This window comes from Silurus meridionalis, chromosome 1, assembly GCF_014805685.1.
Source record: "Silurus meridionalis isolate SWU-2019-XX chromosome 1, ASM1480568v1, whole genome shotgun sequence".
NCBI classification, from domain to species: Eukaryota; Metazoa; Chordata; class Actinopteri; order Siluriformes; family Siluridae; genus Silurus; species Silurus meridionalis.
Window position 1 is genome coordinate 18,810,843 of NC_060884.1, and position 24,159 is coordinate 18,835,001.

At 36.1% G+C, this 24,159-nt stretch overlaps 1 protein-coding gene across 4 annotated transcripts in view; it reads right to left on the minus strand.

Annotated features, from left to right (window-relative positions):
- The window catches only part of dlgap4b (discs, large (Drosophila) homolog-associated protein 4b), a 103,202-nt gene that overhangs the window by 52,285 nt on the left and 26,758 nt on the right, over positions 1-24,159 (minus strand). The gene's annotated exons all lie outside the window — the stretch shown is intronic.

The window sequence follows — 24,159 nt, forward strand, 5'->3', positions numbered from 1 at the left end:
ATGCATCTCTACATGACACTGAAACCAATCACACACATCCTTCTATGTATCTTACACTTTTATCAGTGAGGAAATGACTTTCAGATCAGTGCCATGAACCATTAACCACACAGCCAAAAACACTTTTCAATAATTTTTTTATGGCTGTATACATAGTTGAGTTAAACGTAAACAGAAACTGTACAAGGCACTCAGATTTCAAACGTAACTCTGGTCTTAGGCACTTGTTTTATGTTGCACAAGAGGCAGGCATGTGTGAGACATTACATGTGGTTCTAAAACTTAAATTAAACTCATATCAGTGCAGTACAGAGTAGTTTTGTGCAGTACCACTGGCTGAGAGTTTGATGTAACCAAAATATAATGAAATGTATATTTTAGACTATAAAAAATGCAATGCTATTTTTGACTGATAAGAAGCACATAAATATAACATGTAAAACACTTGCTGTTACAACAATACATGAATAATCATACATGTATTCCTGAATTATTACAAAAATATATTCAAATGATGACTAAAGGAATGTACTAATCACAAACTAATAAAGAGCTAACCTATATTGTGCTGTTATGGACTAATAAGTGGATAAAGACCACCTGAATTACATGTTTATCCATACACAGGTAAACTTTATTAAAGATGCTCTATAATTAAGATTATGAATTAAACGCACATAATCTCTAATTGTTTCTATAATCGACCATATGCAGCTGCATACTCAACCATAATTAGATTGCATTTTGAAGGGCAGTGGCACAATTTTCAATGATTTAAAGCTGAAAGACCATTTATAATGAGTACATGCCTAAATTCATTATTAGTTTTTAATTAAGAAGGTATTAATGTAGGTATTAGTGCATAATTATTCATGTTTTATTATTGCGATGTGTTAATAGTTTAACACTCTTCATTAATTAATAATGTCATCCCTTTAAAATCCATGAAAAGCTTTTTGTTTAATGTGCATAAAGGCATAAAACTGCCCATTGACTAAAAAGGGGTCATAATAAATGACCTATAAACAAAACAATGTAGTTGTAGTCTGTGTAGAAAATATTTAAATATTTCTTTATTTGTTATTCTCTCACTTGCGATTTTCCAGCCAACTTTCCTTATTATTTTCCTAACACAAAATACTTATAACTGTCAAAACCAGAACCTCTTCCATGAATTTTTATGTAAATGCTGGCCTGTATGCTCCAAGCCACACTCATTTAAATTTGCATTTAACAGTGTAATGCAGACAGCACCTGTAAGTGAGTAAGTTCTTGAATCCAGTAAAGAACCATAAAATTCAACTGAAATAGATGAATCAAGGATGTCAGTTATGTTGTTGACTAGGGCTTTGTTCATTTACTGTTTTTATGAGAGACAAAAATAGAGTCCAGAATAGAAGAGACGGTTTACAATAATTAGCAATCAGTATAGCAGCAACTGTAACAATCACAGCAGTCATTATCGCATCAATATTCGACAGGAAATTGATTCCTCTAGTGCAATTGTTATTTCACAGCCAGACACAGTGCTCCAAACATGTATAACTGATCAGTTGATAAATACACCCATTCCTTGTCCCTTTTATCCAGTACCTCCATAAGTCCTATCTATACTTTGTTTGAACATTTTTTTATTCACACCTCCATAGGTTTTTAGCTCAGTCTTTGAACCAAAACATCTTTAATAGATAATGCAGTATATGATTTGAAGACTACACTGGCATTACTATACTAACTTTACTACATTATTTCAGTGTTACTGGCTTCTTATTTTATAGGGACCAATCGTTAAATATAAAGTTAAGGGGTGTGGTTGAAAAATGGCTCAATCAATCTGTTATTGTTACCTATTAAACTACATTATATTGTAAACTTATTATCAAACTAATTTTTTGGTTCTTATCAGCAGGGTGGATCTGAGCCATCAACATAAAATTGGTAAAACTATTTTATTTAGCCCAAAAACTTCCTTTTACCAACACCAAAATCTAAAGGCTACCAGGGGGCTTTATTACCCATACTATTTCCATTTTCTGTTCATTCATTCATTCATTCATTCATTCATTCATTCATTCATTCATTCATTCATTCGTTCATTCATTCATTCATTCGTTCGTTCATTCATTCATTCGTTCATTTATTCATTTATTCATTCATTCAGATTAAACATTAGGCATTTGATAATATAAAGGATGCTGCACCAGTTCACAATAACACAGTAACAATGAACATGTTGTAGGCTCCTGCTAAAATGTGAGAGAAATAAAATCATGAAAAGGTCATGGGATTTCATTCTGACAGATCTGTCATCTTTTATTTGATACCTGCAAAGCCAACAATATAAACTTCATCCAATTAGCAGCTGAACAATATTTTCATAACACTGGACCTTTACTGGAATTTTGTTGTTGTTCTTCTTTCAATTATTCTCTTTCTTTTCTATTGACTTTTGTTTGTTTGAAACTTTGACTGTTGACCCCCTACAATTTATTTTTTTTTTTTTTTACAAATACAATGTTTTCAAGGAAAATTAGTTAAGTGTCAGTAAGCCTGAAAGTTTCAATTACCGTACAAGTCACTGTTGCGGCTAAACTAAGATTAATCCCAGATACATCGGGCCCAGAAACAGAACTGGACCCTGGATGAGATTCTAGTTTATTTTAGAGATCCTCTCTTGTAATTTTAGAATAACAATGCCTACACCAGTATGAGGTGTGAGGAGAAAAAGAAAAAAAGCTTTATATTTATTATAAGTAAAATTTGTTATTTCTTACCTTTGAACTCTTCCTTAAGAATAACATGCAACACATATAATTGGTGCAGTTACAGCAAAAACATCAATACACAGATTATTATTCGTTAAGCATACCAGGTAACATGCCTAGTGTATATTTCTTTCATACCATCATTTTTGTTTTCACTCACTTTTATCTAGCTTCATCTCAATTTTCACTCACTTTTATCTAGCTTCACTCAATTGTGGCTTTTCTTGTTTCAAGCAATTTGATACCCAAAACTGCGACCTGGGAACCAATTACCAGTGATTGCAGGCTACAGTATTTAACAGGATCGTTGCCAGGGCAAAGCCCATACTTTTACATAAAGCAGTTTCCTCCCTGATTAAAAATCCCAACCCCTCACCCCAGAGCTGTATTTGGGTACAAAACCATTTATAGTCTTAATAGCTATTTACTTGCAAGTCATATGGATGGTAATGTTTATTGTGATACTTATGCTAAAAACACAGTATGGCACCTAGGTTCACTCATTTATCTGAAGACTATCATGGGAACACTGGGAGTGATGCGGGAATAAACCCTGGATGAGTCACACACATGCTCACCTAAGGCAATGCAACATATGAAATCCACAATAAAATTGCACATTAAAGAACAAAACTAAATCCCACACAACCTAATGTGTAATATCTGAATAGAAAATACTAAAATAAGTACATATTTCATTCTTACAATTCCTGCATTTGAATATGATATAGAAAAAACCTTGTGTCAGACAAATTCATTTTCTAATGCTTTACTGATCTTGGATCTGAACAGATCAAGGTTAAGTGACCAACTAAACATCACTTGTCCAGCACAAATAACCAGCCACTCCAGCAGGAGATAATAATGGTTGCCATAGTTAGAAAAGCAAATAGAGCACCGATGTGACATTAAACATGATTACTACACTTAACTTAGCAACCACTGGGTTAGCTGAGGACTGTCTGGACATCTGTCTCCATTATGGCTGTTAATGGCTCTTCTTTGGGCTTAATTACTAAGCTCTGTTGGGGACTGACCACATAGCTGGAGGGAGCCTACATCTGGTTGATGGGTTTTGATACAGAAGCCTAGATACAGAAGTTTAGTTTAGGATACATATATCAGTGTCAAATACACAGTTCAATCACACAGCTAATTAGAATTATAGCTGCGGTTCAGTTGAATCTGGAACAGGGTTGCGAGGAGAAAGAAAAGAAAGAGGGCAACATTATTTATTCATTCATTCATTCATTCATTCATTCATTTATTCATATATTTATTACAAATATTTTGCTTTTCCATCCACATGTGACATTTATTATTAGTGACACTTCAAAATTCACTGTAATCAAAACGAGAATAGTTTAGAGCGTTTATCTTTCAAGCCGAAAAATATTATGCAAAGAGTAAGGAATTAACAAATGGATGAATTCTTGCTTAGTGTCACAGAGTTTTTCTGAAGTTGTGTGTCTGCGAGAAGTCATACTATTAGAGAAGTCAGGATGACTTTATTAATATGATGGAGTGCCATGTTACCTGCCATACAAACCACAGCCCAGAATAGAGGCAGATAGGGAGCTTAATGGGTGTTCTTTTCCAAGTATCACACTTATACACAGACACACATCGAAGAGATACACACACACACACACACACACACACACACACACACACACACACACACACACACATACACATACACACACAAACAAAGACACACTTCAGAGAGAAATCTAGGAAAGTGAAAAAAAAAAAAAAAATATATATATATATATATATATATATATATATATATATATATATATATATATATATATATATATATATATATACAAATGTGCAGTTGTGCATGCAGTGAAGGCAGCAGAGGGCGATGCAGATGACACTTTCATCGAATGAAAAACAAAGGCATTCTTAAATATAAGGAAAGTTTATGCTGAAAACAGAGCTTTTCGAGATTTCAGCCTAACTGACAATTTTATTTTTTATTTCAATTACATTTTTATGGACTTAAAGCAACTGTACAAAATGGAAAAAAAAGCTAAAATGCATAAAGCATAAAGTCAATTTCATAAATCCAAGCTCTGACAGGGGTATATATGAGAATTTGGGATTGTATTGTGATATAACGTATGTTGTCTACAATGAAAAGAGACCAAGAAAGGAATTCAAAACAGCACAGAAACAGTTACAGTCCCTTCTTATATAATTAACCTTATCTATGAAATACTTAAGGATCCTGGGTAACACAATTCACTCAAAACCTGCCAGTAAAGGTCAGCATAAATCCTCAGCTAATACACACTGCGATACCTACAGACAGCTCATTCCATGTCAAGTGGACCTGTGACAAAACAAAATAGCAACCTTTCTGTGTAAAATGCCAAGTGTTCAATGCTTTGATTTTGGGTGGCACCTTCATTTAGCCTTGAACTTGAGGCAGGCCTTGAGTGCTGACTTACTGAAAAGGAACATTATCGATTATTTGGCTGCTATTCAACACAAATTGAGGTCAATAACTTAGAAGAAATGACCCATGAAAGCTGAGGGAAATGAAAATATAGCTTTTTTGGGGTTGACTTTCTAACCAAAAACTTGGGGAGCTAAGAAGAAATTCAGTTTAACCCTGTAAACTCTTTGGAACTGTAAGTGGATCTTCATTTAAATAACTAAATATCTTTTATTTAGATATTTTACTGTCTTACTGTAGAAACTTCATAAGAAGATATGATGAGTATCTGAATAGTATGAATTACAAATGAATATTATTACACTGTATAATTTTCATTTTAAAGTGCTGCACATAACATGCTATGAATGACCACAACCATGTACAGTGAGGAAAATAAGTATTTGAACACCCTGCTATTTTGCAAGTTCTCCCACTTAGAAATCATGGAGGGGTCTGAAATTGTCATCGTAGGTGCATGTCCACTGTGAGAGACATAAAATCCAGAAATCACAATATATGATTTTTAAACTATTTATTTTTATGATACAGCTGCAAATAAGTATTTGAACACCTGTCTATCAGCTAGAATTCTGACCCTCAAAGACCTGTTAGTCTGCCTTTAAAATGTCCACCTCCACTACATTTATTATCCTAAATTAGATGCACCTGTTTGAGGTTGTTAGCTGCATAAAGACACCTGTCCACCCCATACAATCAGTAAGAATCCAACTACTAACATGGCCAAGACCAAAGAGCTGTCCAAAGACACTAGAGACAAAATTGTACACCTCCACAAGGCTGGAAAGGGCTACGGGAAATTGCCAAGCAGCTTGGTGAAAAAGGTCCACTGTTGGAGCAATCATTAGAAAATGGAAGAAGCTAAACATGACTGTCAATCTCCTCGGACTGGGGCTCCATGCAAGATCTCACCGTGGGGTCTCAATGATCCTAAGGAAGGTGAGAAATCAGCCCAGAACTACACGGGAGGAGCTGGTCAATGACCTGAAAAGAGCTGGGACCACCGCTTCCAAGGTTACTGTTGGTAATACACTAAGACGTCATGGTTTGAAATCATGCATGGCATGGAAGGTTCCTGCTTAAACCAGCACATGTCCAGGCACGCCTTAAGTTTGCCAATGACCATTTGGATGATCCAGAGGAGTCATGGGAGAAAGTCATGTGGTCAGATGAGACCAAAATAGAACTTTTGGGTCATAATTCCACTAAACGTGTTTGGAGGAAGAAGAATGATGAGTACCATCCAAGAACACCATCCCTACTGTGAAGCATGGGGTGGTAGCATCATCTTTGGGGTGTTTTCTGCACATGGGACAGGGCGACTGCACTGTATTAAGGAGAGGATGACCGGGGCCATGTATTGCGAGATTTTGGGGAACAACCTCCTTCCCTCAGTTAGAGCATTGAAGATGGGTCGAGGCTGGGTCTTCCAACATGACAATGACCGAAGCACACAGCCAGGATAACCAAGGAGTGGCTCTGTAAGAAGCATATCAAGGTTCTGGCATGGCCTAGCCAGTCTCAGACCTAAACCCAATAGAGAATCTTTGGAGGAGCTCAAACTCAGTGTTTCTCAGCGACAGGCCAGAAATCTGACTGATCTAGAGAAGATCTGTGTGGAGGTGGGCCAAAATCCCTCCTGCAGTGTGTGCAAACCTGGTGAAAACTACAGGAAACGTTTGACCTCTGTAATTGCAAACAAAGGCTACTGTACCAAATATTAACATTGACTTTCTCAGGTGTTCAAATACTTATTTGCAGCTGTATCATACAAATAAATAGTTAAAAAATCATACATTGTGATTTCTGGATTTTTTTTTTAGATTATGTCTCTCACAGTGGACATGCACCTACAATGACAATTTCAGACCCCTCCATGATTTCTAAGTGGGAGAACTTGCAAAATAGCAGGGTGTTCAAATACTTATTTTTCTCACTGTAAAATGGAAAACGTTTATTTGCAATGTCCTTCGTTTCTGTTAGTTAGCTTAACTGATTAGTTGATAGCATTACTGAAAATATGCATTGATATAAATGAATAACTATATAATCCTCAAGAGATTCATTTGAATTTCAGTGAGTCAAGAGGGCAAAATTGGTTGTGCTCTCTAGGTGGGATGGATGGCATTACTCTCTTCCCTGCTATACACAGAGACACAAGCCAACTGTGGGAGTATTTGATTTTGTGTATGTGGAAATGGACAGAGCTCTGTGAAGCAGCATAAAAAGCAATTTGAAAAGATGAGTTGGTTTTGTTCGGTAGGTAGCCCTTGTCTGGCTTGTTGTCATTCAGCCTGGTTGTTCTATAGCTGGCTGGGTGACAGGAAATGACAAATGACCTAATGGAGAAAATGGGGAAAGCTAAAGTGTCTACTACATTCCAAATACAAATACATCAATACAGGTTTCTGTGAAGTTATATTGATAGTTCAAGCTCAATAATTAAAACTACTCAACATGTATTTGCAATCAAAGTCACAGGTGAGTCATTATAGAGTTTTCTAAGGTGCCCTAGTAGTTTTTACTGACAAGGCACTTCAAGTCTTTTATCGAGGAGCCTGTGGAATGCAGTGCAGTGTGCTGGATTGGAGTGCACTTGCTCTCTCTGGAAACCCGTTTGACATGATTTAGCCAGACTGACTTTCTCTGACACCAAAGGGAAAGGTCAGTAGGGAGAGGAAAAAAAAAAAAAAAAAAAGAGTACAGCAGTGAGAGACACACACAGCTCCTTGGCCGATTGTGTAATGCAAACTCACACATGCTAATTTTTAAAGAAGCTCAGAGGCTAAAGTATTTCAGTCTATAACAATGTTATTATTTAATGTGTGTTAGGTATATTCTAAAAACTGTGGGTGTAATAGTCTCTAGTACTGTCATTCTTTATGAGGAAGAGTATCAACATACACCCGCAGCCCCACACACGTACACAGGGGTATAACTGAATTAACTATTAATGCAACTAATTACTGCTATGCTAGACCCAAACCTAGCTCACCAGCCAAAGGTCCCACAATGTAAATTGTTAGATAATCCTATCCTTTCAGGGACACTTTTGTCCTCCCCAAACAAAGGATCATATATGACAATGTAAATTTGTAAACTAGGTCAAGAAAATGCAATTTATTATCAAGAACTGGCAAAGAAACACTTACAATACAATTATGTCCTTTAAGCAACGCAATTAATGTAATATCCACAAACCACTTCATAACATTAGGGTGGAAATGAATTGAATTGTAATTCCTGTCCCACTTCCTTACAGAATTAGCAGCGTAGGCGCATTACTGTAGCTGCAACTAATGCAATTTTATCTAAATGAGAAACCCACAGCCTACTCTCATCTCTATAATCTGTTGGCATGTTCTCAGTAAATGATTTCCCACCTGATGTTAAAAGGCAATTAAAAACGATGAGGTTTGACTGCAAATTAGTGCTAATCAATACACACCCTTAGATTACTGAACACAATCTGCTTTAATTACACACACCAGTAAAATCACAGCTGCACAATCGACCTATACTAATTCTACTACTGATCAATATTTGCAGAGTTGTCTGTACAGTGAAAATAAACGCCCTGGTGAGGAGTACCAATGGTTGTATGTTGAGTGATTTTAAGAGGAGAGTAAATTTGTAGAGCTAAACAAGCTGCACATTGACTACTCTAAAGAATATCCAAGTTTCATTTCTATAGTATTGTCCTTTGAAAAGATATCCTAAAATGGTTGCTGAAATGTGAGGGGTGTACTAACTTTTGTGAAATACTATACATTTTTATATACAGTCATGGGCAAAAATATCAGCAGATTCCTTGATACCGTTCACACAGTCAAAGCATCCAGTGCCAGAAATAGCAAAGCAACCATCTTTGAATCTCCACCATGTTTGGATCTTACACCATGACTGTAGGGCCTGTGTTCATTTCTTTGAAGGCCTCATTTCTTTTTCTGAACAGTGCCATGATGTCCTTTACCAAAAAGCTCGCTCATCTGTTCACAGTACTTTCTCCCAGAAGGATTGTGGATTTGTCACATAAGTTTTAACAAAATCCAGTCTTGCTTTTTTAAGCCTTTGTGTCAGCTGGAGTGTCCTCCTGGGTCTCCTACCGTAGAGCCCCTTTTCATTCAGATGGCGGTGGATAGTGCGAGCTGACACTGTTGTATCCCGTGTCTGCAGATCAGCTTGAATTTGTTTGGAAGTTAATCGAGGTTCTTTATCCACCATTCAAACAATCCTTCGCTGTAACTTTTCATTAATCTTGCTCTTCTGTCCACATGCAGGGAGGTTAGCTACAGTGCCATGAGCTGTAAACCTCTTGATGATGGTGGACACAGGAACATTAGGATCTCTGGAGAAGGACTTGTAGCCTTGAGATTGTCCATGTTTTTCCAAATTTTTTTCTCTCCTATCCACAGACAACTCTTTACACTTCTTTCCTTTCTCCATGCTCAGTGTGACACACAACACAAAGGTTGAGTCAACTTTTTTCCTTTTTAACTGGTTGCAAGTGTGATTACTATATCGCCCGCACCTGTTACTTGCCACAGGTGTGTCTAAATACGAATTACAGAAGCATCACTTGTTTTTAAAATTATTTCTTACAATTTTGACCAATAATTTTGCCCAGTCCATTTTTTAATTCTGTGTGAAATAGTATCAAGTTTGACTTTTCCTCTCTTTTTTTTGTGTTGTCAGGGTGCAAACAAAAACAATAAGCACGTGAGAACCAAAACATTTGCAATTGGACCATATATACATATATATAGTCTAATTGATAAAACTATTAAACAACAACTAATTGGTAAAATTGATAATTAATTATGTTAATTGGGCTGCTTAAATTACGGCTCAGCGTGATGGCAAGATAACACAGCCGCTTTCGAAATAGTGGAGAGTACAGGGTTAGCAGGCATCAGCAAACGAAAACACACTGGTGTCACGGATGAAGGTAAAATATCAACATGGTAAGCAAAAACTATATTTCCTCGTCATGTGGAAATGGTATAGTTTAGTAAAGTGTCAACTTTTTGTTTGCTAACTTTGGGACCGTTACATGGATCTGTTCTGTTGGGACTCGTGAGCATCAGGTGGCGCAATCAGCTCGCTCACAACATAGTGATGGATTCAAAATCTAAATGCAGCAAATAACACAGCAGTAAACGATTACATTTTAGGCACTGTAGAAGTTTTCAGAGAATGCTTTTGCATTTGCACACCAATGCATATTTTTTATACTATAGCATTTGTCTACTACAAAAGTTAACACTTTTGTTTTCAAAAGTGGCTTACTGCGGCTTCACTCACCATCCAATGTGCGTATATTTAAGTTTTCATATATAATTAAATTATTATACACAATTGTATTAATTATATATTCTAGATGCTTTTTTTTCAATAAGGATTGTCAAAAAAGTGTTGTATTATATTTTATATTGATTATTTTAAGAATGGTTGTCAACTTGCCATCTGCAATTAGCATTAAAAACAATACAAATGTTGATTTACACAAATTGCTTCACCTTGCATACTCAAATGCTGGATTTTTTTTTTTTACAGTAAGAAACCACCCAGCATGAGTGTATTTGTTTAAAGGAGAAATGCCCAATGCACACAAGCAGCCACTGTAAACTTAAAAATGTCCAAATTAAATATATATAAATTCAATATGTGGCTTTTGCATTTTTTTTAAATACACTTTTATACCTACATACCTACATACATACATACATTGAATATATAACAAGCAAAACATCAAATAAAAAAAAAATCTGTATTTTTATCCGATTAATCAAAGAAAAGAATAATTGTCAGATTAATCAATTATCAAAATAATCGTTGGTTGCATTACATATGGTAAATGATATGTCTTTTCTGCTCAAAAACCTATGCCCCCAAATCCATTTTTGATTTACTCTTAATCATTGATGATATTTAATGAGTTAAAGTGAAAAAGGCAGGCATTTATAGATGGACAACTATAAAGTTCCCATTCCTGTAGTGTCCAGCTGCAGTTCCAGTGACATATAGACATCTCAGAAAGATCTCTCCTGCTACACACCCCCTTCAACCTCAAACTCCCTTATTTCTCAAGAATTTGGTCTTTGTCTGTTCCCAGCCACCCAGCTCTTCCTTATCATAAGACAACCACAGACCGCATAAATGCTAACACAAGCTTCTTCGGAGAAGCATGACGCCAACTGCATCTCTACAAACTGTTTCCCATACTGTGTCACAGTGCAAGATAAAACAAGCCCATGACTGACTAGTGTCACTGTGACTAAAGAGAGAATATGCCACTCTTCCTAGAGAGCACAGCCGGTTTTTCTCTCTTTGTTTCCCAGTCATGGATGGCTTTACACAATTTAATATTCACACTTACACTTTTTGTTTTTAGCCTGATTTTACCTAATTTTATTATATTTTTTCAAAGTAATAATCTTATAAATAATCATGACTCATTCAGAGCAACTATATAGATTTAGAATCTATATATAGATTATAATTATATGTTTTGCTTGGTCGTTTGAAGGTTTGGAAATGTTCTACAGATATATTTATGTCAGCAGTTGTGCAATTATAACAACATAAAAAAAAGAAAGAACTGATAATCAAAAATAACCAATATGTTAATGCTAGTAGATTGACTATATCGGTATTTATACTTTGCATTTACCAATAATAACCAAACAGAATTAGCAGTATTTGCATTTTACAGCTAATATAAAATCTGATCTTCTTGATTGCAAACAAAGGCAGCAAAATGATTACTGTAAACTAAGCATCTGGAGAAAGACTTTGATTATTTACTGAAATGCACCACACATTAACTGCAGAGATTACAGGTTTGAGCGGGATTTGTGTGTTGACAGATGGCGAACTCCACTAATTGTGGCTATGTTGGGAGTAACATTATCAGAAGCAGTAGCAAGTGGCACAACAATCTCTGGAGATTGAGGCAGCTGTGGAACAAAACAATGACAGGATCTGACTCATCGTGGAGCTGTTTGCTAATCTGCTAAAGATAGACCTGCATCTGCGCAGAAGTTAAAGTAATTCAGCATGGCAATTCAGTCAGTCAAACTAGTTTAAAACACTGAAAAGCAATATGGGGTAAAACATTTTAAGAGCATCAACAGCAGGCTCAGATTTCTCTTAGTGCAGAAATTTAGATATAGGAATACAGAATGATAATTCTTTTGGCATTTTGAATCAATTTTTGCTTTAAATCAACATTTCTGTGTCTATTTTTGAGAGGATGTAAAACGCATCAGAATGAAGTCAGTTGGCGGCATGAAAGAGGGAGACTTCAGACATGAGAAGATAGTGTAGTGGTATGAATATGAATGTATGAATGGACTGGGGCAGAGTTGTCAGGCTGATTTCATCATTTATATCTCAAACACTATCAGACACATGGAACACATGAAGACAAACATAGAGAGGAAAGGAGGACAAGAAATAAGTAAGAGCTCATGTCTCCTGGGAGAAACTGAGATGATGAAAATGCACTGTATACATAAATATTTCAGATACCACAACTGTCTCCCTAACAGCGAAAATATATAAGACACCAAAATCACTCAATGGTGCGACACCTTATGATTAGGACATTGAACAAAAATCAGCCAGTACGGAGAATCAAGCATTTCATTTAATATCGAACATCACATTTAATAGGTTGTAAAGCTGTTTGTCATAAAATATGGCTTTTAGTCCTTGCCTTATTTTTTTTATTAATTAATTTTTTTGCTATTTCAGTCTCCACTAAAAGTGGTGAATAGGAATTTCATGTCCGATAGTAGAAAAAACAGGATTCAAAAACATTTATAGGGCTAAAGAGAGCTAAATGATAGCTTTATTTACTATTAGCAGAATAAAATATTCCTGTGCTTTGAGACACACCACACAGTGATTGTCTGATTTTGTTACGTTCCAATGCACAGCTTTTATTTTTTTGCATGCTCTGATTGACTCTGATCATGCTAAAAGAATTATACAGATTTATTTAATATACTTTTTAAATATTAATTGAAAATAAAAACCTAAAACTCATTGAAAAATATATATCAAAACACTAGCATATTTCATTGTATCAAATCCGACTCATTAATATCTCAAAAGGCTGGTTTACTTATTATTTGAATAGGGCTTTATTATGTAGCAGTTACTGTCCTTTTTTCAACCTCTCTTTCTCTTCATCACACATAGTAGGACTACCTACTATGAAAGTGAACCATGGAACACAGCATGAAGTCGCTTATTAGCACAAGGTGTCTTGGGTTATCATATCACTGTCAGCAGTTATATATAAACAAAATACCAACAGCACACTGTATTTTCTCTTGTAGTAGAAAGATGTCTAGTTGCACACCTTCCAAGACTGTAATATATAAAGAAAGCAGTAAGAATCTGATAAACATAAGATAAAAGAAGCTTGATGACCAAGAGTGCTCACTGAAATAGTGTAGTAAAAGAGAGCACAAAAACACCACAAATTACCTGCAAGCATTTTGTCAAGTTCAAGGTTCCCAAACATACAAAGAAGGTATTATGAAATCTCTGTATTAAATTAAATGAAATTTAAATGCTAATGTAATGTGCCATCATTATGAGTTAGCTTACATAACCTTTTGCTCCAGTAATGTGTTACATCAGATCTGCCATTTCCCAGAATCTTGGTCGCATAACCACCATGTCCAAGTCCCTGTACACTCTATTCTGGTTTTCACCATGGTTCATCAAGTTTAGATTTGCCTAATCTAATCTAAATCTTAAAAAATATTCATCATTGCCTGTAACAAAACTTTTTTCAGAGATTAACCATTTCATTGATTGAATTTGTTATTTGCAATTTAACCCTGTTTGGGCCTGACAGGTACACAGACATACAGATTGTCACGTCCTAGTACAAGCTATTTCAAATAAAAAAACGAGGATCAGTTGTACATTTCAACAAAAAGAGCACAAATAAGATATTATGGAATTCTGAGTGATTGAACATTAGAAAACATACTGCTTGATGTAGAGGATTCACTTCACTTTTTCAAGATTAATTAACAACACAAATTAGAAACAACCCCTTTACAAAACGGCCCTCTATACCCTTCCACTATTTGCATATTAGCACTTTATAGACTGCATACTGTGGTGCTATAACACTTAATGCAGTCTGACCGGTTTCTTAAAAGAGTGCACCAAAACTGTTTTTGACTGGAGAGAATTAAACATAATTGTTTATTATTGCATAATTTTGCAGCTGTAAAATTCACTTTAGAAATATTGGATATTTACTGTGTTCAGAATAAAAAACTAAATCAAATGTTTTCCATTGCTAACTAATTTGAATTCATTATAAACACAAGACTATACACGCTGCACTCAAATCAAAGGGTCAAAGAAAAAAACAATGCTTTGGTGGTACAGCTGGTAAGCTGTGTGTGATGTGTACGGCTGTGTGACAAGTTGCCCAAAGCAGATGTATGGTCAGCTTCAGGACATACAAAAAACATCATAGTGCTGCGGTACTGCAAATCCCTTTATCTATCTCAACACTTTGATCAGTGTTTCCCCCAGCTAAAGCAGGCAGCAGGTGGTCAGACAGACAGAATCACTGGAATTTGGCAAGGTTACTATAGTGACAGTCGAGAAACAACTGCCATGACGTAATGTGCAAAGGTCAAATGTTAGAGTTTAATAGTTTTAGGACGTTTCTGCACATAGCCCAATTAAATCTGTACCATGCCATTTTTTTGCTCCATTTGTGGCAAAATGTAATATAATAAGCTTTCTGACTGATACTACTATTATCCTTAAATAAATTATTGAATGAAGGGGGCTGTAACTACATTCTTGCTATGCAACATATGCAGCATATTTTTAACATGTGCATTCATTCCAGCCAAGCAGCCCATTTGTTCTCTCTCATATTTTCACTGCATCATGTTGGAAAGAGTTGTGAATACGTGCAACGAAAAAAGTATTAAAATGCATTTAGGAGGCATTATCATCACAGGTTTATTTAAACATTGACCAATTTATTTATAATCGCAGGCTGATTGTGTAAAGTGTGTCATATTTTGATAAATGGGCATAATTGGAATAGCACATTTAAAATTCGTATTCATGCATTATTTGTTTAATAAAATGGCGTTTTTTAGCAGATGTGTGATTTTTTTAATTCTACTTGCTGTTGGTCAACATTTGGGGTTAAGTCAACAATTTTCCTAGACAAACTGGTGTGGGTGTGTGTGTGTGTGTGTGTGTGTGTGTGTGTGTGTGTTGAAAGACTAAAGTATCTGACTCGTCCTGAATGAGAAAATAAGGAAGATATTGTAAAATACTATTTTGTGTGTGTGTGTGTGTGTGTGTGTGTGTGTGTGTGTGTCCACATATTAACCTTTTTATTTTATAGAATGGAAACCGAATAATACCACTTTTTCTATTTCCAAAGTAGCAGTTTATATTAGTCAGTGACAGGATCTTTGTGGGTTGCTCCTTTTATTGTTTGGGCCTCTGGTGCAATATTTCCAGACTATGCATCAGGTGACAGAGGTGGAATAAAACGCCTTCTAGCCTACCACTTTATGTTTGATCTCACTCTTGCCAGGACTATTTTAAGCATTTCTGAATGATCATATGTCATAAAAAAGATGCAATTAATGCAGACACTGATATTTATGTGGGTATGCTTATTTCACAAAGGATTTTGTAAAACACAGATTAGAGAAAGCCCTTTTTATGGATATTAAAGCTCAAGCTGCTCAGCATAGCACTGAATAACAAAACAGGAGAAATAGAGAGAGAGAGAGAGAGAGAGAGAGAGAGAGAGAGAGAGAGAGAGAGAGAGAGAGAGAGAGAGTATTTTAGAATATGGATCTGGCTGTTACAAATATATAAAATAAAGATATTTTAGATGAGCTAATAGCGTCATTTATCTTTACACTGATCGACCAGTTGAATGTTTGATTCATGCATTCATTGTTGGCTGGTTGTACATGGTCCCTACCAAGATAACCACAATAGACTAAAAACTAAACTAGAAACTTGTTGTACACAAAAAGCACTTCTGTTCCCAAGGCCTACTTATGTCAGAACTAATTATACATACAAAATCAAATAACAAGCTGCTCACCAAAGCAGATTTTACTGTAACATATCAACTACCAGGAGAGTTGTCAGGGGGAGCATCATCATCTTGACAGTGTACAGAGACACTATATATAATGATGAGAGGAATGTGGTGTCGTCTTTTTGGAAAAACAAAACTGGTTCTGTGCATCAAAGTACATCAACATGCCTTACACTTTCTCAAGATCTCAAATACCATAAGAAAGATACAGGACCCAGGATTTACATGTGCAAAAGCAGTACAGGTGTAAATAAAACAATTAATAAAATGTAATGGGTGGAGACTTAATTGACTCACTTAATTGAAGTCATCCCCACTAATTAGGATAATAGTAAATTACTAAATTAGTTGCAGTAGCCAGTAAAAGCAGTGTGGGTGTGGGAATGTGCTTGTTATTGAACAGAGTGAGGAAGATGGAAAGCATGGGAAGCTGTCACAGATACATTCTCTTTTGCCACTATTTTTTTTATCTATGTGAGATGAAGCCACTGTCAGACAAAAACATGAATGTGTATGCTATGAATAAAAACTCTCTTTCTGTTTCTCTGTCTGTCTTTTTCTGTTCTTTTGTCAGAGATACTGCAGAGTCATTTGGATACACAGAGTGAGGATTGTAGGAAAGAGAATAAATTAACTTATATAAATAAGCACTGCTTTTCCCTGACAGCAGATTTGGAGAGGGAACGTTGAAGGAAAGCTGTAATGACAAAAGAGTGTGATGAGAATTGAACCTAAATGCTAATTACCACAACAAAACTCTGCAATGCAGCAATCACTAAAACTGCAGACCAATCAAGTTAAATGAGGAGAGATCAATTGTCTCCTGGTTGCACTCAAAAAAAAAAAAGATAAAAAAAAATCTTTAGACTTAGGCTTGATGATTAGTTGTCCACAAAATTTTGGCAAAAAACTGCCATTTGTCTGTTTAAGTTACAATATACAGTGAGGAAAATAAGTATTTGAACACCCTGCTATTTTGCAAGTTCTCCCACTTAGAAATCATGGAGGGGTCTGAAATTGTCATCGTAGGTGCATGTCCACTGTGAGAGACATAATCTAAAAAAAAAATCCAGAAATCACAATGTATGAATTTTTTAACTATTTATTTGTATGATATAGCTGCAAATAAGTATTTGAACACCTGTCTATCAGCTAGAATTCTGACCCTCAAAGACCTGTTAGTCTGCCTTTAAAATGTCCACCTCCACTACATTTATTATCCTAAATTACATGCACCTGTTTGAGGTCGTTAGCTGCATAAAGACACCTGTCCACCCCATACAATCAGTAAGAATCCAACTACTAACATGGCCAAGACCAAAGAGCTGTCCAAAGACACTAGAGACAAAAGTGTACACCTCCACAAGGCTGGAAAGGGCTACAGGGAAATTGCCAAGCAGCTTGGTGAAAAAAGGTTCACTGTTGGAGCAATCATTAGAAAATGGAAGAAGCTAAACATGACTGTCAATCTCCCTCGGACTGGGGCTCCATGCAAGATCATACCTCGTGGGGTCTCATTGATCCTAAGGAAAGGTGAGAAATCAGCTGGTCAATGACCTGAAAAGAGCTGGGACCACCATTTCCAAGGTTACTGTTGGTACTACACTAAGACGTCATGGTTTGAAATCATGCATGGCACGGAAGGTTCCCCTGCTTAAACCAGCACATGTCCAGGCACGTCTTAAGTTTGCCAATGACCATTTGGATGATCCAGAGAAGTCATGGGAGCAAGGTCTTGTGGTCAGATGAGACCAAAATAGAACTTTTGGGGCATAATTCCACTTAACTTGTTTGGAGGAAGAAGAATGATGAGTACATCCCAAGAACACCATCCCTACTGTGAAGCATGGGGGTGGTAGCATCATGCTTTGGGGGTGTTTTTCTGCACATGGGACAGGGCGACTGCACTGTATAAAGGAGAGGATGACCGGTGCCATGTATTGCGAGATTTTGGGGACCAACCTCCTTCCCTCAGTTAGAGCACTGAAGATGGGTCGATGCTGGATCTTCCAACATGACAATGACCCGAAGCACACAGCCAGGATAACCAAGGAGTGGCTCTGTAAGAAGCATATCAAGGTTCTGGCATGGCCTAGCCAGTCTCCAGACCTAAACCCAATAGAGGATCTTTGGAGGGAGCTCAAACTCCGTGTTTCTCAGTGACAGGCCAGAAACCTGACTGATCTAGAGAAGATCTGTGTGGAGGAGTGGGCCAAAATCCCTCCTGCAGTGTGTGCAAACCTGGTGAAAAACTACAGGAAACGTTTGACCTCTGTAATTGCAAACAAAGGCTACTGTACCAAATATTAACATTGACTTTCTCAGGTGTTCAAATACTTATTTGCAGCTGTATCATACAAATAAATAGTTAAAAAATCATACATTGTGATTTCTGGATTTTCTTTTTCTCTCACAGTGGACATGCACCTACGATGACAATTTTAGACCCCTCCATGATTTCTAAGTGGAAAAACTTGCAAAATAGCAGGGTGTTCAAATACTTATTTTCCTCACTGTACATGCGATACAAGTTTATATGCACATTTGCTTATAATTTGCTGTGCACATATATTTTACAGAATGTTTCATATGATAGATAGTATAGTATAGATCTAGTATATAGTATAGGTAGAGCTTACAAAGTATACATTTTAGGCATCAAGCATGTTTATGTTAATATTGTATTAAACAAAATAATGAACATTTCAGTTCCATAACTAAGCAAAGTTGCACAAGCAAGAGTGCAGGTGAAAGGAATATTGCAATTGTATTAAATCGGTTGTAGGCATGTGCCCAAGTGCACTTGCTGATCACAACCATTCCGAAATTCAGCATAAACTCACTCTTGCATGTCAGATGTTGCTTTTACAAAAATTGCAAAAACAAGAAATTAACATAGAGTGAACACCCTTTGCCATGAACCGGAATGACGACTACATCCCAAGCCTCCTCAAATTAACATCAGAGCTTACTAATACTCTTGATAACACAAATCCCCACAGCCATGCTTCAAAATCTCAGAGGTAAGCCTTTTCAAAAGAGTGAAGAATGTTAATGTGTCTACAAACAAGTAGCTTTATAAATCTTTTTTTAATTATTTTGCAACTAATAAAAGGTAGATTTTAGAAAAGGAGTACTTATACCATTCTTTTAAAATAAATCTGATTCATCCTTAAATCCCTAAAGCCTTAAAGAGGTAACTTGAACTAAAAATTGAATGGATTAACTGGAAAAACTCATGGAAGCATGGAATGATGGTCTAACAGAGATTATCTTGCCTTCAAGATAACATTTGGCATTGTGATAAAAGAATTATGACACATTTCTGCAAAGTGGACCTCAAAAATATTTATCATGGTTATGGCTGTGAATGTGTTAATATACATATGTAATTGTACATGCCAACTGGCATCAAATCCATATAGCACAAAGTTACACATGTCTACTGGATTTCTTATTGGTTCCTTTAATCACGACGTGTGTTTCTCTTCATTTGTTCCGTTTCATCCTAATAAAAAATAAGGACAATACCTGTGTAAGATGCTTTTCTATTTTTTTTCCAGGGTTATTTAATGATCATCATTAAAACATGCACCATGCTGGATTCATATTGAGATAGAAAAAATGCATTTTTATCAGCTCTGTGAATTAAGAATTGAGCTGAGATTAATACAAAGAAAATGATGACATTTTTATGACTTTTTACAGTCTAGGCTCAGAAGGATATTATGAATTTTACTATATATTGAGTAAAGAACATAGTGCTTGTCAGCCAACGAGGATGTAAAGGCCATAGATGGATGGTTAATAGACCGAGATAAAGTGGAGACAGAAAGACGAGATGCGCTGAAAGTCTGAAAAAATTTAAGTTGTCGGGTTCCAATTGGATTTCTTTTTAACCTTTTGAACTGGGACATAGCCTAATTATGTCAGAATGATTACACTTGTAGAAGAAAGAAAGAAAGAAAGAAAGAAAGAAAGAAAGAAAGAAAGAAAGAAAGAAAGAAAAAAGGAAAGAAAGAAAGAAAGGCAAGTGTGTTGGTGTCTGTGTATCTAAGATAGAAAGCCTGCACAATAATAAAGAACGTCAGATCACAAAAAACTAGGACACAAAACGTCCCTCACCCGAAGGGCCTAGAGGAAGAGAGGCTGAAAAAGTGTTGCTTCATGTCTCTTAGTTTCGCCCTAATAACGCTCTTCTGTTAGGAGGTATTACACATTGCAACAACGTCTTACACAACTTTCAAAGCCTTCTGAACCAACAGTGTTTGTTGCCCTTACAGACTGGAGCTAACTGAACAAGTAGCTAATAGGATGTTGCTCTATTATATACAGAAGCTAAACAGGGAAGACATCATGGACTTATACTGTGCTATACTGTGAAAAAAGACAAATTTCCTATCATGTGTGTTTGTGCATTTGACTGTTTGTGGGGACCTCATTTCAGAATGATAGAAATACATAATTATTTTGACGAAAGAGTGTGTGTGTTTGAAGGATCGCAGGACCACAATTTGTTTCTGAATAACTGTTCATGATGCTTTGCCACAAACCCACCTGAGGCTAAACTAGATTCGTCACATAAGAATGAAGGAGACTTGTTGAAGTAAGCAATTTTGCCTTTTTTTGTTTTCTTTTTGTTTTCTGTTGGGTTTCACAAATTGCACACAGCAATTTTGTGCTTATTAGCAACTGCTTCCAAATTGCTATGATTATGTCACTGCTACCTTGCAGAGCTCTGGAGTGAGTAGCAACAATTTGGGAAAGGGCTCGGGAGGTAGCGAGAACTTATGAAAGATTTATAAAGCTATGTTAGATCATCCTGTTGAGAAATTGGTGTGAGTCAAGAAGCTACAGCACCTCTAAAAAGACCAGCACCATGGCAAATCTCTATCTGCTTTCAGGGGATGAAATGAGATACTTGATTTTTATAAATTTCTGGCCTGCTATCTACTTCTACTTCTGCCTCAACAAAACAAGAACTACAGAGATGGAACTTCTCTGGTATAAGTTTTCCAGTTCATTTGTTATCCAGCTGTCTTGGCTAAATCAATATTTAAGGTGTACACATGCACAGCACTTCTAGACCAACAGAATTCCTTGATGACAAAGAATTAATCAAAGCATAAAATATAATTTCTTCCTTATCTCCCCTATAATTCATAATGCCAATGGTATCATTGCCTACATCATGGACTCATGGTCATACATTAAACACTATTTTTTCATCATCCTCTTCTTAGTTTGATATAAAGCTAGAAACTGAATTTCACTGTTTCATGGTCTAACTTTGAAATCTCCGTAGAGCCTCAACCTAGCATTGCCCATCTATCATCCTCTCCATTGGTCTCTTTTTCATCCTTCAGGCATGTCACAACCTTAGAGATACTGTTAGAAAGGCCATAGCCACAAAATTACTACCATGCTGCTCTGGAGACTGTGTCATAGATTTGTCAGTGGGAGGTCTCCTTTACAAAGATGGAGCTTTTGCAGTGTTCCAGGAAATATATATTCCAATTGAGTTTTATTCTTGCTTTTACATTTCTCAACTTCATTTCCTTGCACAGATTATAGAAGCATTGTACAGGACATTGTATGAGGGAAATAGCAAAGAACCCATCTATAAAACAATCAATGAGTATACATATTTTGTGATGCCATATATTTGATTATATTTGATTTGCCATATAGCCTGGAAAATGCAAAACCACCAGCTTTTGAATTACTTCTCCTATGAAACAAGAATAAAACAATTTAGCGAATTATGCAAAGAACTTTTTAATTTAATATGCCCAAATGGCTAAATATCTCTAGCACAAATATCTAGTAACTATTCCCACCCAGATAGCATCACCCAAATCACAACTTCTCTCTGCAGCAATGACTCAGGGGTACTGTCATGATTATTCCTATTCATTCCTCATCGCCGGCCTTACTTTCCCTCTCTCTCTCTCTCTCTCTCTCTCTCTCTCTCTCTCTCTCTCTCTCCTCAAACTTACTCAACATTTTTTAGTTGTGGACAGAAATCAGTCATGTGCTTTTTGGCCTAAAGATGCCCCTGAAAAGTAGTTCAGGTTGATTAATGATAGATAGAAGATGTGTCAAGGGAATTTGAGCTAAATCTGCACATCACATGACGAGAGTGGGCCGATTAGCGGATTAAAAGAATCATCACCAAAAGGGGGTGCTGTTTCACAGCATATATATACACAGCCGTTTTAACTCACTCTTTATACTCAAAGCATAGCAGAAGGAAGAAAATAAAATTGTCAAATGAGGCCATTGCTTTGTCTTTAAGGCATAACCTGCAGCATATATCTAATGTAGATTTGCTTCATGTGCAACATTGTCAGAGATTTACACACATATATACACATGCATAACATAGAGTGTGCACAGTGTGTGTGTGTGTGTGTGTGTGTGTATGTGTGTATGTGTGTGTGTGTGTGTGTGTGTGTGTGTGCTCACGCAAGTGAGAACACAATGTCACAAAACTGAAAATGCATGTAGGCAGACTCAGCAGCAGGAAAGTGGACAGCTAAATAAGTTAGATAAAATAGTTTATTATGAAGACACACTCGTATGCAAATTTGGTTATGATTCGACGATTAAAGAGTTCATATTACACTTAATTATTGCATATTTTAGTTCTAAAAAACTACAAACGTCAGCGTCAAACACAAAAGTGCTTTCTTTTTTTTTAATGTACATGTTCCAAAAATGTGAAACTCCGTCCCTCAGGAAATAGCATACAGCAAGTATCTGTAGATAGCAAATTCAAAAGTCGAAAACATATATTTATACTTTAGCTTTTCTCTAGTTAAAAAGCTATTTAATTCATATATTTCATTTATTTTACAATTATTTATTTCTTTATGTATTTCTTTTGCTGCATAATCTTGTTTTTTAGTTTATTTATTATTCTTTTAGAATATCTCATATTCTTATTTTCCTATTTTTTTGCATCTTCCTCTCCACTTTTCTTTATAATGCACTCTGGGTGTAAATAACAATCACATATATTAATAAAGGCTAAGAGTATGTAGTTATTTGACAGTATACTAATACGTCAAATACACCCAACTTTATGTGATCCACTGGAAAAGCCATATGATACAGAAGATTATTTCTTGTTGAATTACATTTTAGTTTCCTTGGAAATTCAGTAAGAACCTGACTAGATCATCTACTGAATACAATGCCATTCCTTGACAGAAAAAGCCAAAGGTTTTTGTATTAATACAATGCCCATGTCACTTGATATTTTTTCCACTATTAGGGGTCAAAAGTTCACCAATATAAGCATCGCCTTGGATCAATAACAGAATGAGTGACTGGCAGTGGCAGCATTCTCTGTCAGACACTGCGGTACTGATTGAGCCAGTCAACAACAGGAGAAGATAAGATAAACTGTGAAAGAAGGAGACACTCAGAGTAAACAATGCTATCTAAATAAATGTACAAAGGGAATCAATCAGGTGTCAGTACAACTTGATGGATACTCACTGGACTACACAAAATACATATTTTACTATTTATCTACAGTAAATAGCACAATCCTCATGACAAATTATTGCAATCTTCCCCAGTATACAGAATCCTAGGAAGTGCTTACCCAGAGTTTCATTCATTTCTGGCAAACCCAAGTACATCCAGCCTTTACTCAGAAGCTTAAGGTGCTCAAGGACAGTCATATACCAGCCCTTCCACTTGGACTAATTCCCATGGTGAGCCTAGCTTCCTCAATAAATCCACCATCAGTAACTGTCAAATGGCCCAGCCGCCAACATCCTTCC